This window comes from Suncus etruscus, chromosome 4 (assembly GCF_024139225.1).
Source record: "Suncus etruscus isolate mSunEtr1 chromosome 4, mSunEtr1.pri.cur, whole genome shotgun sequence".
Classification (NCBI taxonomy): Eukaryota; Metazoa; Chordata; class Mammalia; order Eulipotyphla; family Soricidae; genus Suncus; species Suncus etruscus.
The window spans coordinates 53,553,451-53,572,750 of record NC_064851.1 but is presented as its reverse complement, the minus strand read 5'-3'; the positions used below and the strand labels follow the sequence as shown (position 1 = coordinate 53,572,750).

General features: G+C 35.4%; 1 pseudogene; it reads left to right on the top strand.

The window, feature by feature from the left end:
• Positions 1-15,213: 15,213 nt before the first annotated feature.
• On the top strand, positions 15,214-18,093 carry LOC126006693 (kinesin-like protein KIF23; annotated as a pseudogene).
• Positions 18,094-19,300: the final 1,207 nt, after the last annotated feature.

Genomic DNA, 19,300 nt, shown 5'->3' with positions numbered 1-19,300 from the left:
TAATCAATCTGTGGCACGCCATATGGTCCCCGAGCTTGCTAGGAGCAATTACTGATAACAGAACCATGAGTAACTCCTGAGCACCACTGGTGTGGCCAAAAAGAACCACAACAAAACAAAACAAAAGTCTCTAAACATGTCCAACACTGCTACTAGAGTAATCTTATCTTTATTTTTTGGTTGGGGGGGGGCACACTTCTGTAGTTCAGAGGTTTTATTTTTTTTCTTTTACACTTTTTTAGATCTTGTGTTCAACTCATTTTGAGCTGTTTAATATTTTTAATAGTATATAGAATAACATAGATAACATAGGGTAAAGCAGGAGTCTAACTTCATTTGCATATGATTACCTAGAATTTCATTTACCATCACTTGAAGAGACTATCCTTTCTTATTTGTGTATTCTTGGCACCATTACAAAAATTTGACTATCTAATATATTTTTGTTGGTGCTGTTTTTTAATTTTTGTTGTTTGTGTTTCTTTATTTTTGTTGTTTTTGTTTTTTGAGGCCTCTCCTAGAAGTCCTCAAGGATGACTCCATGTGGTACTCAGGTACCATATTCAATAAATGAAATCGAACTTAGATGGGCTCCATGGAAGGCAAGAACATTATGTGCAGAGCCCTCTCTCCAGCTTCATATATTTATTTTAACCTCTTTATTGTGATTCCATTGAACTATATGCGTTGCTACTAATGGCATGCTATAATTTTTATTGAAATCATTGTGATATACAAAGTTCTTCATAGTTGAGTTTCAGACATACAATATATCAGGGCTGTCCAACACCCAGTGTTAATTTCACTCCACCAATATTCCCAGAGTGCAACCTATGCACTTCCAGAAAAAAACTATGCACTTCCTAGCCTTCCAGAAAAACAGGCCCATTTTAAGTTTTGGTTGTTAAAGTTTGGGTCTCATAATCTTTGTTGTTGAGTCCGGCTCTTATTGTTGTGAGTCTGGCTTGGATATTTAGTTCTTTCCTTTCTTAACTATTACCACTAAAAAAGTTATGTTGGCCCTTATCCACCGTCTTTTCATATTTGTGTTTACTTCCTCTAATCAATTTCTTTTCTTCTCATTATACTCTGAGGCCTAGAGTATTCTTGACAACTTTATTTAAACCATTGCATTTCTTCATAAAGTTATTCTAAATACCACACAAAAGTGATATCATTCTGTATTTATTTTTCTTCTGGTTACTTCATTTAACATAATATCTTCCAAGACTGGAAAAATTGCACAGTGGGTTGGGTATTTGCCTTGCACATGGATGATCTGAGTTTCATCCCCAGCACCCTCTTTGGTTCCCCAAGCCTCCTGCCAGGAGTGATGTCTGAGCAAGAGCAAGGAGCAACCCCAGAGCAACGACAAGTGTGGCCCCAAAACAAAAAAGAAAAATCCCCATTAATATCTTTCATTTTCACCCATGACCCATTGTTTTGATTATAACATATATAGTATATAGTCTGAAATCAGGAAGCTTGAATCCTTTAACTTACTGCTTCTTTCTCAAATACTTTATCTTTATATAATTTCTTTTTTACCTCAATTTTAGTGTAACTTGTCTTGGATTTACATTAAATTAAAAAGGATGCAGGAGCTTCTTAGTTTAATGAGAAGCTTTAATTTGTTTATATCTACTTCTGCTTGCTTGGACAGTGCTACTTCCCTCTTGAATATGCTTTTAGTCTCAATGTCATGGAGTGTTTTGCCTACATTTCTTCTATATACCTTAGTTTCAGGTCTGATATCAAGGTCTTTAATCCAATTTGACTTGATCTTTGTACATGGTGTTAGAGAAAGGTCAGAAAATTTTTTTTGCATGTGACTAACTAGTTGTCCCAATACCACTTGTTGAGGAGACTATTCTTGCTTCACTTTGTATTTCTTCCCCCTTTATCATAGACTAATTGATTGTATGTCTAGGTAACATTATATGAATACTCACATCTATTTCATTGATCTGATGGTCTATCTTTTTCTAGTACCATGCTGTTTCAATAGCTATTGCTTTGAAGTACAATTTAAAATGAAAAAAAAAAAAGTGAAGTCTTCCATCTTCTTTTCCCTAAGGGTTGCTTTAGCTATTCATGGGAGTTGATTGTACCAAATGAATTTTAGGAGAGTTTGGTTCACAATGGCTGAGGAGAGAATTAGTGAGCTGGAAGATGAAATGTATAACAACTCCATACAATAGAAAAGGTTGGAAAAAAGCATTATAATAATAATCAGGAAATGGAAAATATCCTCAAAGGATATGAACAGATGAAAATAAAAGTCTTTCATAAACTCGACAGAAACAGCATAAGACTCATTAGAGTCCCAGAGACCCAGGAAGAAAAATGAAAAATCAACAAGTAAAGACAACATTTCAGAAAAGCTCCCAGAGCTAAAGAGTGCAAGAAACCAAATCCTTCATGCCTGAAGGATATCAGATAAAATATTTTTAAAGAAAAGCACCTCAAAACATATCTTAGTCAAAATGACAAAACCTACAGGTAAGGGTAGAATACTGAAAGCAGCAATATTAAAAAGATAAATTAGATTCAAAGGAGCATCCTTAAGATTTACAGCATATTTGTCACAAGAATCCTTCACAGCCCAAATGCCGAGGTGAGATATAGTGAAAAACTCAATGAATGAATGTTTACCCAAGAGTATTTCATTCAGACAGACTTACTCATGTTTGATGAATGGATACATGAATGTTTCATGAATAAACAACAGCTCAGAAACTTATAGACTCAAAACTAGCTTTAAATTAAAAAGAAAGTCTACTTTAATATACCATAGACAACAGATAACACCAAATTCCTACTAAAAGATGACACAAAACCTCATGACAATGAGCTCTCTCAATATTAATGGACTAAATGCACCAGTTAAGAGACTGTGTGGCAAAATGGATCAAAAAGTTGAATCAAATGTTTTTTTGCCTAAAAGAAACACATCTAAGTAGTCAGAATGAACATAGACTCAAAAATCCTAGTAAATAGGATCTAATTCCTCATGAAGAAGGTCATACACCACCACCAAGTAGGTTTCATTCCAGAGATGCAAGGATGGTTTAACATATAGTCAAAGCAATGTGATAATATAGTTAATCAATATAATATACCATATCAAAAAAGGAAAATAAAACAATACCATTATATAAATAGATGCATAGAAAGTATTTGACAAGGTCCAACACCCATTCATGCTAAAAATTCAAGGGTTGGAAGGAAATTATCCAAGCACACAACTCCATTAAAAAGGTTAGAGTGGCTATACTAATATCAGATGACAGACGTTAGACTTAAAGAAGTTATAAGGGACATATATGTATATTTCTTAATAATTAATGGATTAGCACAACATGAATAAATCACAATCCTTAACATAGAAACACCCAATAAGAAACCAGAAAAATATTTTTAAAATGGTTGCAAATTTGAAGGAAGATATCAGTTGCAACACAGTATTGACCTGTCACCCCTTTATAATCAACTAGACTAAAAACTAACAAGAATATACTGGCTCTAAAGGGAGACAGGAAGAGAGTGGCTTTATATATATATGCATACATTTATGTACAATACACACACATATATGGCTCTTTATCCCCACAAAACTGGATACATATTCTTTTCCAATGCACATGGGTAATTCTCCAGGATAGACCACATGCTGGTACCCAAAAATATCTCCATAAAATCAAGAGGATATAAAATGTACTAATTACCTTCTCAGATTTTAATGCTCTGAAATTAGAAGTTAATTGTGAGCAGACCCAGAGGTAAAACTTTAACAACTGGAAATTCAACAATTAACTACTGAACAACCAGTGGGTCAGAAACAAATTCAAAGAGAAACTGAAAAGATTCTTTGAAACAAAGAGAACAAATAAAAAATTTCAGAATTTGTGAGACAAAACAAAAACATTACTAAGAGGAGATTTTATATATTCATAAGCATTTATCATAAAGAAAGAATGGCCCTACATAAATAACTTAATGACACAGCTTATGGAATTGGCAAGTGATCAACAAAATGAGCCAAAAAAATAGGAAGAAAAAAGAAGACAGATGCTTATAGCAAACAACTACAAATTCAGAAAAAGTATCCAGAAGATCAATAAAAGTAAGAATGAGTTATTTGAAGAAATAAACAATAGCAAATTTATAAAGAAATAGAGAAAATTAATATACTGAATTAGAAACGAAATGGGTGAGATTACTACAGATATACAAAGGGTAATAGAGACAGACCATTTTGAGAAGCATGCCTTAAAACAAGAGAACCTGGAAGAAAAGGATGAATTTTTGGATTTCTATACCGTCCCAAGGCTGAACTCAGATTATCTGAAATATCTAACAGACCCTTAACTATTGAGGAAATAAAAATTATAATAAAAAAATTTCCAAAAAGCATAGCCCAGGCCCTGATAAATTTATTAATGGATTCTATCAAACCTTCCAAGAGAATCTACTACTAATTTATTTCAGGCTTTTTCAGAAAATTGAAGAAACAGAAACACTCCCAAATAGTTATTACAAAGCTAACATCACTCTGATACCAAAAGATGACAGAGATGCCACAGAAAGTAGAACTACAGACCAATATCTTGGACGAATACAGATAAAAAGATCCTCAACAAAATCCTGGGAAATAGGATCTCATGCTTCATCAAGAAGATAATAAATCACCACCAAGCAGGTTTCATTTGCAGATGCAAGGATGGTTTAACATGTAGTCAAAAAATGTGATAATATAGTTAATCAATGTAATACACCATATCAAAAAAGAAAAATAAAAACAATACCATCATATAGATGCAGAGAAAGTATTTGACAAGGTCCAGCACCCATTCATGATAAAAATTCCCAACAAGATGAAAATGAAAGGAACTTTTCTCAATATAGTCAAGGCCATTTACTACAAGTCTATAGCAAATATTATAATCAATGCAGAAAAACTGAATGCCTTTCCTCTAAAATCTGGCCAAAAAAAAGGCTGCCGTTTCAAGTTTCTGCTATTTAACACATTACTGTAAGTAATTGCCATAGAAATTAGGCAAGGAAAAGATATTAAGGGCATCAAGATAGGAAGAAGTAAAATTCTCATTCTTTGTAGATGACCCTATAAACTCTACTAGAAAACCCCTAAAAATCAATAGATTTAAATAGCCCTGTGGCAGACTTCAAAATTAACATGCAAAAATTAATAGACTTCTAGAGGGCCAGAGCAATGTAAAAGTAGGTATATTGTTTGCCTTGCATGTGGCTGACCCTCTCTTATTACTCAGAATCACATATGGTTCCCAAGCCTAAATGAGTGATATCTAAATGCAGAGTCAGGAGTAACCTTGGAGTACCACTGGGTGTTGCCCATAAGCCAAAAAATCAATAGGCTTCTTATACATAAAGAATGAGAGAAATAGAAAAAAAAAATAGAAAAAAATCCCATTCACAATAGTACCGCAGAAATTCAAATACCTAGGTGTCAACACAAATAAAGAAGTGAAGTACCTTTAGAAATAAAACTACAAAACACTATTTTAAGAAACAAAAGAGGACAAAAGGAAATGGAGACATATACCCTGCTGGATTGGGAGAATTGATATCATAAAATGCAAATACTTCCCAAAACATTGTACAGATTTAATGCAATCCCTTTAATGATACAAATGGCAGTTTTTCACAGAAGTGGATCGAAAACTTCTGAAATTTATTTGGGACAATAAATTCTCACCAATATCTAATGCAGCCCTTAGAAAAAAGAAGATGGGAGGCATTGCTTTACACACCTATAAATTGTGTTACAAAGCAATAATCATTGAAATAGAATAATATTGGAATAAGGACAGACCCTCTGCCAAATAGGATAGACTTGAATATTCAAATAATAATCCTCAGACATAAAATAAATTAATCTTTGATAGAGGAGCAAAAAATGAAAAATGGAGCAAGAAAAGCCTCTCCATCAAATGCTGTTAGAACAACTTATCAGCTACATCCAAAAATGCGAATGCAGGCCACTCTTTAATACCATTTACAAAGGTCAAATCAAAGTGGATTAAAGACTCTTATAACAAAATCAAGACTGTAAGGTATATAGAAGAAAACATAGGTAAGGGGCCGGAGAGATAGCATGGAGGTAAGGTGTTTGCCTTTCATGCAGGAGGTCATTGGTTCGAATCCCAGCACTCCATATGGTCCCCCCGTGCCTGCCAGGAGCAATTTCTGAGCCTGGAGCCAGGAATAATCCCTGAGCACTGCCAGGTGTGACCCCAAAACCACACACACACACACACACAAAAGAAAGAAAACATAGGTAAAATACCCCATGACACTGAGACTAAAGTAATTTTCCAGGGGGAAATATTGTTGTCCAAACAAGTGGAAGCAGAGATAAGCAAATGGAGCAACATTAAACTGAGACATTTCTGCACTTCAAAAGAAACAGTAACTTCAAATATAATAGAGGCATCCAACAGAATGGGAGAAATCTAATACTCATCAGAGAAGGGGCTAATATCGAATATGTATAAGATACTGACAGACCTCAGCAAGAAAATAACATCTAACTGCTTCAAAACACTGGGAGAAGAAATTAACAGATATTTCTCAAAAAAGAAATACAAATAGCCAAAGGTACACGAAAAATACTTTACTTCACTAATTATCAGGGAGATACAAATCAAAACATTAATAAGGTATCATCTTTCACCACAAAGACTAGCACACATTACAAAGAGTAATAACGACCATTGTAAGAGTAGACATGGGGAGAAAGGTACTTTCATTCACTGCTGGTGGGAATATGATAATCCATCTTTTCAAGAAAATTCTATGTATATCCCTTAACAAACTAGAAATTGAGCTCCCATTTGAGCCAGCAATACCAAATTAAGGGATATAACCTAGGAAAACAAACTCACAATACAAAAATACCCTCAGCATGTCTATGCTTGTTGTACTATTTACACTATTTACTAATACAATACCAGAATCTGGAAACAGAAATGTGTTAAACGAAAATTTGTTACATCTACACAATGTTATACTATGCAGCTGTTAGGAAAAATGAAGTCATGAAAACCGCATATACTTGTATAGACATTGATAGTATTATGCTATGTGAAATGAATCAGTGGGAGAGAGATAGAGATAGAATAGTCTCACTCATTTGTAAGATTACAAAAATAAGACAAGGCTGCCCCTCTTTTTTTTTTGGGGGGGGGTCACACCTGGCAGCGCTCAGGGTTTAGTCCTGGCTCTATCCTCAGAAATTGCTACTGGCAGGCTCGGGGGACCATATGAGATGCCGAGATTTGAACCACTGCCCTTCTGCAAGGGCGGTTTAAGGCAAACGCCCTACCTCGATGCTATCTCTCCGGCCTCAAGGCTGCTCTTCTGACCACTCTTATTCAGTATAGTGCTGGAAATTCTTGCCATAGCAATTAATCAAGAAAGATATACCAAGGACATCCAGATAGGAAAAGAACTCAAGCTCTCACTGTTTGCAGATGAGATGATACTATATTTGGAAAATATAAAGACTCTACCAACATTTTATCAGAAAAAATAGACTTGTATAGCAAAGTGGCAGGCCACAAAATTAACATGCAAAAATCAATGGCCTTTTTATTAAAAATAATTATGGAGAAGAAATTGACATTCACCTTAGTGCCACACAAACTCAAATACCTGGAGTCAACTTAACTAAAATGATGAAGAACCTATACAAAGAAAACTAAAAATTACTGCTTCAAGATTAAAGGAGAACATAAGGATATAGAGACATACATTCATGGATTGGGAGGATTAAAATGCCAATCATTAAAATACCAATAATCCCCCAAGCATTATACAAATTTAATGCAATTCCTCTAAGGATATCCATAACATTCCTCAAAGAAGTGGATCAAACTCTCCTGAAATTTATTTGGAACAATAATCACCCACAAATAGCTAGAGAAACTCTTAGAAAAAAGAATAAGAGAGGAATCCTTTTCCCCAAATTTAAATTGTATTACAATGCAATAGTTATCAAAACAGCATGGTATTGAAATAAAGACAGATCCCGATATTAATGGTACAGACTTGAATATTTAGAGAATGTTCCTCAGGCACACAATAAATTATTCTCTTATAAAGGGGCTAGAAATTTAAAATGGAGCAGTAAAAGCCTACTCAACCACTGGTGTTTGAACAATTGGTCAGCCACATGCAAAATAAAACAAACTCAGACCCCATCTAACACCATGAACAAAACGCAAATCGAAATGGATAAATGATAAATGATAAATGGATAAATATCAGACCAAACCAATAAGGTATATTTACATGTAGGTAAAACACACCATGGCATTAAGACTAAAGCCATCTTTAAAGAGAAAACATAAGTAAATAGTGATGATAATACAAAGACCACCAACAGAATGGGAGAAACTATTCACCCAATACACATCAGATAAGAAGCTAATATCTAAGGTATATAAGATACTGATAGAACTTAACAAGAAAAAAATCTAACCCCATAAAATTGGGGAGAAAAATGAACAATTTTTCAAAGAAGATATACAAATTGTAAAAAGTCTCATGAAAAAATGCTCCACATTAATAATCATTAAGGATATGCAAATCAAAACAATAATGAGGTACCATCTCATCCCGCAGAGACTGGAACATATCACAAAGAATAAGAACAGTCAGTGCTGGTGGGGAAATGGGGAGTAAGGAACTCATTCACCATAGGTGGAAATACGACCTAGTTCAGCCTTTATGGAAAACAGTATGGTAATTCATAAAAAAAATACTTGAAATTAAATTCTCATATTATCCAGCTATCCCACTTCTAGGGATATACCCTTGGAACACAAAAACACAATGAAAATATGCCTTCTGCACACCTATATTGATTGCAGCAGTATTCAGTATAGCCAGATGCCAGACAACAAATGAATGACTAAAGAAACATATACACAATGGAATAATATGCAGACATAAGGGGAAATGAAGTAATCAAATTTTTTATACATGGATGGACATGGATGCTCATGCTGAGTGAAATAAGTCAGAGAAAGAGAGACACAGTACAGTATCACTCATCTATGGGTTTTAAGAAAAATAAAAGATATTATTAATACCCAGAGACATAATACCTAGAGACAATAGATATGAGGGCTAGAAGGACAGTCTCAAAACATGAAGCCTACCAGAGAGAGTGGTGAGTGCATTTAGGTAAATAATTATACTAATAACTATCATGTCAATGGTAATGACTGAGAGATGTAGAATGCCAGTCTTGAATACAGTTAGGGGTTGGGTGAGGATGGGAATGGGTGCATTTGTTGTGGGAATGTTGCATTGGTGAAGGGAAGTGTTCTTTTAATGACTGAAACCTAACTACAAACATGTTTGTATTGTGGTGCTTAAATAAATATATTATTAAAAAAAGAATGTCTGTCTTGATGACAGCGTTGGGAGAGGAGAGAAATTGAGACATAGGTGATAGAAAAGTTGCTCTGGTGAAAATGAGTATGCATTTAATGACTAAAATCCAACTACATACATTTTTGTAACCATGATGCTTATATAAAGAAATTATTTTTAAAAATATATATCTTCATAAATACTTTTATTATTTTCTTATACCAAACCATGTGGATTCAGTATGTACCACTTGCATGCAGGAGGAAATAGGTATATACTGCCATGTGAGGTATCTGCAGGCGCATGGGCTTGAGATAACCCAGAAAGTACTTTCACCTAGTGTGGTGCCAGAGTATCAGCAAGGATAATGAGAAGCAGAATGACAGTGTATGTTGTTGATGTGAAGCTTTGTGGAATAGAAATTAGCAATGTGATACAATTAGAGAATTATATAAAATAGTTTCTTTTTTTTCCTTCAATAATATACCTATTTTCTGGAGTCTTATAGATATCCTGGGCATGCGACTGTAACAAAAACACTACTTGAATCTTAAGATTTTGTCACAGTCAGTGGGATATTAAGTTTTTTTGCCTCCACGATCCAGTAATTTTATCTTGATAAAAGGAGATTAATGTAAATGGAATCTAAGCCCTCTGTATTGCTAACCATTCATGACTACATTTATTACTTTTGCACCATTTATCAATTTACTTAAGGAATTTCATATAGCTGGGTAAATTTCCAAGAGAATCCTTTAGCTTTAATAATTGCAGAACTATTGTTCTGTTTTCTTATCTTCTTGTGTCGCAGCCCCATAACCTTTTAAGGGACACATTTATTTTTTGATTCTTTGGATGATGATCAACATCTGTGAGGTTTTAAGTCATGAAAATAAGGATAGAAAAATCTAAAAATGTCTTAGAAATGGATAAAGATTTTTAAATATAAGCATATGTTGTCAAAAAAGAGGAAGTGATTTTTGTTCTAAGGCTCCTAAAATAAACAAATGTAACCTATAATGGCTAATGATTTCTCTATAAAGGCAGTGAGCTCCAACTGAGAACAGGTCTTAATTTTCTTCTAACACTTGGTACCCAACACAGTCTGGCATATCTTAAGCACAATATAAATATTTCTGGAACAAATGACAAGTGTATTGCAGTGCCAGCATGATGGGAATAACATAGAGTGTGCACACTACCTATCCTGGGTAAGGATCAAGTATAGTTTCAGCTAGCCTTATAAAATAACAACTTCCAAGGTGAAATATGCATGGAGAGTGAGGGTGCAAATGGAAGAAATTTTACTATCAGTTTCCCTTCTCTTCCTGGCCTTTATTTGGCCATAGGGATAATTCCTACAAAAGATAAAAAGTGATTGAAATTAGGAAAATGTAAATGTAGGAGTGGTATAAAACAAGACTTCATGTAGAAGAAAAACGTAATCTGCTGTTTGTCCTTTGTAAGTGGCTATCTTGAAAATCCCAAAGCCTATTTTGAGCATAAGTTCTGCCCAGCTGCAGCCTGTCTTTCATTTCCATTAAAATGCACAAAAGGGTCTTGTATTCTGCTCCAGAAAGAATATGGATGTAAAGTGGAATTTACACATCTGGAGGCTTTTAATGAATGGGAAAAAAGGGGATTGTTAACTGCTAACAGTAATTGCAAATTAATTCATTTTTATTTGATGTCTCTTTCTTGGCTGGGACAGAATTAAAACTGAGGATGTTCATTTATTTAAATTTTATTATCACCTCTGTACATAGCATTCATCAGAGTACAAAAAATTCAATTTTATTGACATAAAGTATTGACCCAGCTGTAGTCATTATTTAAAACAATTATTCTAACTTGTAAATTCTTAAAAATGTTAATCTGATGAATCAGCCAGTGTATATTTTCTAGTTTGAATCTTTGAAGATTAAGGAGTTTAGTGTACATTACCTTTCTGGTTTTGGTCTAAAAGAAAGCTGACTTGTCAGGCTGGTAACTTGGTTTATAGCTTTCTTTAATTATACCCTGTCTGCATGTGCTTCAGCAGTCTCAGTAGTGTTTTGGCTTTAAACTAACATAATTTATACCAATGTAACAATATTTATTTTAATTTAATAAAAACAGTTTTTGTTAAATATTGCATTGTTATTATAATGAGCTCCTTTATAATGTAAAAAAGTGATAGTTCTACTTAATTGTGAAAAAAAATTCAGTGATAACTTTGATGTACTGAATATATAAATTTTTTATTAAGAAAGGTCATTGTTATGCAATTGCTATAATGCACCTTCATAAAAATTTTAAAGATAACATTGTGTTTTATTGGTACGATTTATTTTGTTTGTCTGATTGTAAGTGAACAGACAGTAAACTAACATAGATGGCAGAGCTCTGTAAACTGTATCTCATTTTCATAACCATTCTGAGTCTCAATATAAGGTGAGTGAGTCATTTTTGAAAAGCATATAAAGTCTATTTAGGTTTACAGTCTACTACTTCACGATTATGTTTAAACTGATAGTAGCAAATTATTATCTCTCTGAATGAAGAAAACAAAACACATACATGTGTGTTCTAATACAATCCATTTAAAAATTAGTTAAGAATTAAGGACCTCCAGATTGCCTCCAATAAATAGAAAACCACAAGTGAATAAGAAATACCAAAAGAAAACATTTAATAATAAATAAAAGGACTAATTCAACACACCTCATTATTTTTATTTGTATACAATATGTAACTATTTCTGCCTAACTGTTCAGTTTCTCATTTCCTTCATAAATTTACCAATAATGCCTGTATATTGGGATAGCATATTAGTATACATTAGTAGAAACAATGATTTCCAATATGGACCTTAATATAATTTTACTACTAGAGATTTTTCATCAGATTAATGAACAATTTAACATAATTTTTCTAATTTGTCAAATTGTTATCATTGTTTACATATAAGGACGCTTGTTTTAAGATGTCTTGTTTAACAGTATCCACAAATACATGGGAATTTTTGTAGTGGTTAACAGAGTGGATTGGAGAAAAATAAACATGAAAACAAATGAACTCTTATCTGTTCCTAGCTTATTATTCTTTTTAGATCCAAATTTGTACAGTAAGTCAATCATAAGCCTGGAAATGAAATAGAAGAAGCTATTCAAGTTGGTCGAAGCACATCACATGTGTAAAAGCACATTATATACTTTTAAGCGGCCTGCAGTAAGGAAACAGTTGTTTAGATTTTGCAGGTGTTTAATTAAGTACATTTTTAGATGTCTATAATAATTTTCTAATGCTTTACTCACAGAAACAGCTGTAGAATGTGTTGAGAAAACATGAACTCCCACTATAGTACTCACTATTAGAATATTTTAGCATCTTAATTTATATTCTATTGTTCATAAAAATATTTAATATTTTTGTTCACAGTTATCCTTGAAGCTATAGTTTGGATGTCCTAGTTTCACATTACAAGTGATATATTATGTTGTACTCCTAATATAGTGCTCATTATGACATCTTACACATATTTTAAATTATTCATTTTTCATTTGATTATGTCTTTCTGTATTATCTAATGTCTCTATTCAAAGATATCCTTGGATAAGCATCTGAATGCCATAAACTCTTGCTAGAATTTTCAATCATTGAGTTTAGCAATTTATTTTTAATTGATGCTTGTTTTCTACCATATCATATGCCTCTGTTCTCAGTTTGCCTTCCAGAAAGGAAGCTTTTGTTTGAGACATGCAATACAATGCCCCATGGTGTTGACTTTTTCTTTACAGTGCTCATCATCCATCACCATATTACTTAATATTCTACCCTAGATTATTGTAATTGTTTTAAGAATTTTTATACATGTTCTAAACCATGAAGCCTTTTAAGCAAAGTTCTCCTCCATCAATACTAATTATTCCAAAGAATTGAAAACATTTCCAATTGATATGCTGGCTTTATATTTTGAAGAGTTGTGGCCCATTCCATCTGGGTCAGTTTTCCAAATGCAACTTATGAATCAATCTTTTTTGTCCACCTATGTGTGTGTGGTGGCCACCTCTATGTCTGTTTAATGTCTGTTCATATTTTACGTAGTGTCTGCCTATGTTGTATATAGCTTTTTTAATATATTGCATACATTTTTGTTCAGGTCTTAAAATAAACTCATCACAGAGCGTTAGAAAACTGATTTTATGCAGTTGATATTACTGACCCCACTCTTAAGAGTTTTTATCACTACAGTATTCTTTGCTTCTCAGTGACGATTGTGATGTATCAGTTTTTGGTATTATTTTTCATAGGCATTTTAGAGATAGAATTTTTAATAGCCAAAAAGAATAAATTACAATCCAATTGTTCTGATTACAGAGAACTTATTAAAGTGATACGCCATGGACGGTGGTCACTGAGTGCTGAGAGGTCATGTGTTGCCACGCCTCACTAGCTTTGTAATAGTATACTTCTAATGATGATGCTTTCTTCTTATGGCATATTTCATTAAACATGCTATCATCCAGTTTCATCCAGGTTGCAATATTTGTATGATTTCATTATTCCTTGCAATTGCATAATATTTCACTGTGAATATGTTCTACAGAGAAAGCAATTATTTCTGAGTAAGAGTCAGAAAGTACTTGCTAAATAAATATCAAATTCTATTTTAAAAATTCGCTTCTCCTCCTCCTTCCTCCTCCTCTTTTCCTCTTCTGCTCCTCCTTCCTCCTCCTTTTTCCTTTTCCTCCTCTTTTTCTTCTCCCTTCTCCTCTTCCTTTCTTCTGCTTTCTTATTCTCCCTTCTCCTCCTTCCTCCTCTCTTCCTCTTCTTCTGCTCCTCCTTCCTTCTCCTCTTCTCCCTTCTCTTCCTCTTTTCTGATTTCTTATTCTCTCTTATTCTTCTCCTTCCTCCTCCTCTTCCTCTTCTTCTTCCTCTTCTCCTTTTCTCCTCCTCCTCTTCTCCCTTCTTTTCCCTTTTTCTTCTCCCTTCTCCTTCCTCCTCTCCCACTTCCTTATTCTCCTTTTCTTCTCCTTCTCCTCCTCTTCTTCCTTCGTCCTTCTTCCTCTCCTCCTTCCTCCTCCTCTTCCTCTTCTTCCTCTTCTCCTCCTCTTCTCCTTTTCTCCTCCTCCTCTTCTTCTCCCTTCTTTTCCCTTTTTCTTCTCCCTTCTCCTTCCTCCTCTCCCACTTCCTTATTCTCCTTTTCTTCTCCTTCTCCTCCTCTTCTTCCTTCGTCCTTCTTCCTCTCCTCCTTCTTCCTCCTCCTCTTCCTCTTCTTCCTCTTCTCCTCCTCTTCTCCTTTTCTCCTCCTCCTCTTCTTCTCCCTTCTTTTCCCTTTTTCTTCTCCCTTCTCCTTCTTCCTCCTCTCCCATTTCCTCTTATTCTCCTTTTCTTCTCCTTCTCCTCCTCCTCTTCTTCCTTCGTCCTTCCTCCTCCTTCTTCCTCCTCCTCCTCTTCCTCCCTCTTCTTCCTCCTCCTCTAAGTTCCCTCAGCATCCTCTGCAGGGAAGCCCCAACTTCCCTCCAGGCCCTCCCGGAGTCTCTGGACCGCCCTTGGGCGCGGTCGCCTAGGCGACGGCACCACTTTCGGGAGGGCGGGGCGCCCGTCGAGGCCCCGCCCCTTCGCGGTGGGCGGCCCCTGATTGGCCGGTTTGAAAAGCGCCGGGTAGGCGCGAGCTCACCAGGAGGCTCAGTCCTACGTTGCCGCCGCCGCCTGCCGGGCTCTTCCCGGAGCTCTCGCCTCCGCCGGCCGGACGGACTCCTGCCCGCACGCCCTGCGGCTGCAGCTCTGCTCGCCGTCGCGCTCTATCCTCTGCCCGTCGGAGACCGCGGGAGACTCGCCTGAGCCATGAAGTCCGCGAGAACTAAGATGTCCAGGAAAGTAATGATGAAAAAAGGATCCCAGACAAGTCTGAAAGATCCAGTTGGGGTATATTGTAGGGTGCGCCCACTGAACTTCCCTGACCAGGAGTGTTGCATAGAGGTGATCAATAACACAACTGTCCAGCTACACACTCCGGAGGGTTACAGACTGAACAGAAATGGTGACTATAAGGAGACTCAGTATACATTCAAACAAGTATTTGGTACTCATACCACCCAGAAGGAGCTCTTTGATGTTGTAGCTAATCCCTTATTAGAAAACCTCATTCATGGCAAAAATGGTCTCCTTTTCACATACGGTGTGACTGGAAGTGGAAAAACACATACAATGACTGGTTCTCCAGGAGAAGGAGGACTACTTCCTCGTTGCTTGGACATGATATTTAACAGTATTGGTTCCTTTCAAGCTAAACGATATGTTTTTAAATCTAATGATCAGAACAGTATGGACATACAGTGTGAAGTTGATGCTTTATTAGAATGGCAGAAAAGAGATGCCATGCCCAATCCAAAGACCCCCTCCAACAAGCGACAAATAGATCCAGAGCTTGTAGATATGATAAATTTTGCAAAGGAATTTTGCAAAGTAGAAGTTGATGAAGATAGTGTCTATGGTGTATTTGTTTCCTATATTGAAATATATAACAATTACATATATGATCTTTTGGAAGAGGCACCGTTTGATTCCATAAAGCCAAAAATTCCACAATCTAAAGTGCTCTGTGAAGATAAGAACCATAACATGTATGTTGCAGGATGTACAGAATTAGAAGTTAAAACAACTGAAGAGGCTTTTGAGATTTTCTGCAGAGGACAGAAAAAGAGACACATTGCAAATACACATCTGAACCGTGAGTCCAGTCATTCACATAGTGTATTCAACATTAAATTGGTTCAGGCTCCCTTGGATGCAGATGGAGACAATGTCTTGCAGGAAAAAGAACAAATCACTATAAGCCAGTTGTCTTTGGTAGATCTTGCTGGAAGTGAAAGAACTAACCGGACAAAAGCAGAAGAGAATAGATTGCGTGAAGCAGGTAACATTAATCAATCATTAATGACATTGAGGACTTGCCTGGAGGTCCTGAGAGAGAATCAAATATATGGAACTAACAAGATGGTTCCATATCGAGATTCAAAATTAACACATCTGTTCAAGAACTACTTTGATGGGGAAGGAAAAGTACGGATGATCGTGTGTGTGAATCCAAAGGCTGAAGATTATGAAGAGAGCTTGCAAGTCATGAGATTTGCAGAAGTGACCCAAGAAGTTGAAGTGACAAGACCAGTAGACAAAGCTATATGTGGTTTAACGCCTGGAAAACAATATAGAAACCAGGTTCGGGGAGGTCCAGTTGGAGATGAACTGTTGGTTACAGAAGTGGTTCTACAGAGTTTTCCACCTTTGCCAAGTTGTGAGATTTTGGATATCAATGACAATCAGACTCTTCCCAAACTGATTGAAGCGTTAGAGAAACGACACAGCCTACGACAAATGATGATCAGTGAGTTTAACAAACGAGCTATTAATTTTAAAGCTTTATTGCAAGAACTTGAAAGTAGTGTTTTAAATAAAGAAAACTATGTCCAAGAAAAACTAAATGAGAAAGAAAAGGTGATCTCAGGACAAAAGATGGAAATAGAACGACTGGAGAAGAAAAACAAAACTTTAGAATATAAGATTGAAATTCTAGAAAAAACAACTACTATATACGAAGAAGATAAACGCACTCTGCAACATGAACTTGAAACACAAAATCAAAAACTTCAGCGACAGTTTTCTGACAAAAAGAGGTTGGAAGCCAGGTTGCAAGGCATGGTGACAGAAATAACCATGAAGTGGGAAAAAGAATGTGAACGTCGAGTGGCAGCCAAACAGCTGGAGATGCAAAATAAACTCTGGGTCAAAGACAAAAAACTTAAACAGCTGAAGGCTATAGTCACTGAACCTAAAGCTGAAAAGCCAGAGAGGCCCTCTTGGGAGAGGGATCGAGAACGAATGATCTGTTTCTCCATCACCGGTACCTCTTTCTAGTAACTATATTGCCCAGATCTCCAACATCCAGCAACTCATGAGCCAGCCACAGCTACATATGCGCTCTAACTCTTGCAGCAGCATTTCTGTAGCTTCCTGTATTTCAGAGTGGGAGCAGAAAATTCCTTCATACAACACACCTGTCAATGTCACACTATTGCAAGGCGTAGGCAGCAGGGGCCAGGACAAAGTAAAGCTTGTATCATGTCAGAGAGAAGGCGAGGGATGTACCTGACTGAAGGCAGGGAGGTTATTCCCACATTCAGAAATGAGCTAGAAATAGAAGAGGATCATTCCTGCAGGAATGCACCACCAATCCGTCAAGGACACAGACGATCACACTCTGCAGGAGACAGATGGGTAGATCATAAGCCTGCCTCTAACGTGCAAACTGAGACAGTCATGCAGCCACATGTCCCTAAAGCCATCACAGTGTCTGTTGCAAATAAAAAGGCACTAGCTAAGTGTGAGAAGTACATGCTGACTCACCAGGAACTAGCCTCCGATGGGGAGATAGAGACTAAACTGATAAAGGGTGATGTTTATAAAACAAGGGGCGGCGGACAGTCTGTACAGTTTACTGACATTGAGACATTAAAACAAGAATCACCAACTGGTCGGAAACGAAGATCTTCCACAATAGTGTCTGTCCAGCCAGATGGTACCGAGTCTGTAGAAAAAAGATTTTCTGTGGCTGTGGAGATGAGAGCAGGCTCTCAACTGGGACCTGGGTATCAACATCATGCACAGCCCAAGTGCAAGAAGCCATGAGTTGACCATCTTAATATGAAACATTTCCATCTGTGTTGGTGATATCTTCAGAGTCTGCTAGACTAACTTTGTTGAATATCATGGACTTCATATATCATACACTGGCCTTTGATCAAATATTCCCTATTGTCCGAAAGACATCTTTGATTCAAAAGACATCATATTATATGCCTTGCTGTATTTAATATTAATAGTGAAGAAAGACTTTTTTATTGCCATATGAACTTTTTGTAATGCTATTCTTTTGTATATGATATGTAACAAATTAATTGATGCACGTTTTATATTCTGTGATTAAGGAAGAATTTATATCACACTTCATTTTTGGTTGTGACTTTCCTTGCTTTGAATATTAAGGTTTTATAAACAAAACAGATGCTATTGATTAGCTGCAAGAATGCACTTTAGACACACTTAACAATTGAAGCAATGTTGTCACTGGCCAATTAATAGGGAAGTTGTTACTGTGCATGCATATATTCACTTTCTGGCATTTAGATATGCCAAAAAAACTGAAATAATAAAGTACTAAGAAATACAAAAAAAATTCACTTCACAGTAGAGAATTTAATAACAGATAACCTGATTTTACATGAGGCAGCACTATTATAATGATTAAATATTTGTAAATAAATTGAGTGGATGAGACAATCATAGCATATTATGCATCTTTATAGTCAGTTTGACAATATATTTAAATCTAGTTTTGCACCTCACTATTTGTTAATCTTTGGATACCCTTTCTTATGGTTCCTGAACACCCTCAGGAGTGATTTCTGAATGCAGCACAAGGAGTAATATCTGTGTACTGTCAGGAGTGGCCTACAAACAAAATATAATTTGAAACATAATGAAGAAATTATGGAGGTATGAGTAATTAAACATAAATGGAAATATTAGAATAAAGTATGCATAAGACAAAATAGAACTAGAGCAATTAAGGTAGAAATTTTAATGTTTAAATAAAATACTAAAAAGATAGCAACATTAATGACATAAATATATATTCAAAATAAAATGTAAGAAAAAATCTACTTTTTATAACCCCAAAATGAAATGAGTATAAAGCCAAAATAGAAGTCCTAAACCAGTAAAAAGTAAAAAATTTATTAAATTTTTAATAGGTAGTTAGAATTTAAAAAAATCAGGACTAACAAAATAGATGGAATTATTATTATTTTAATTTTTTCTGGTTATTTGTTTTACA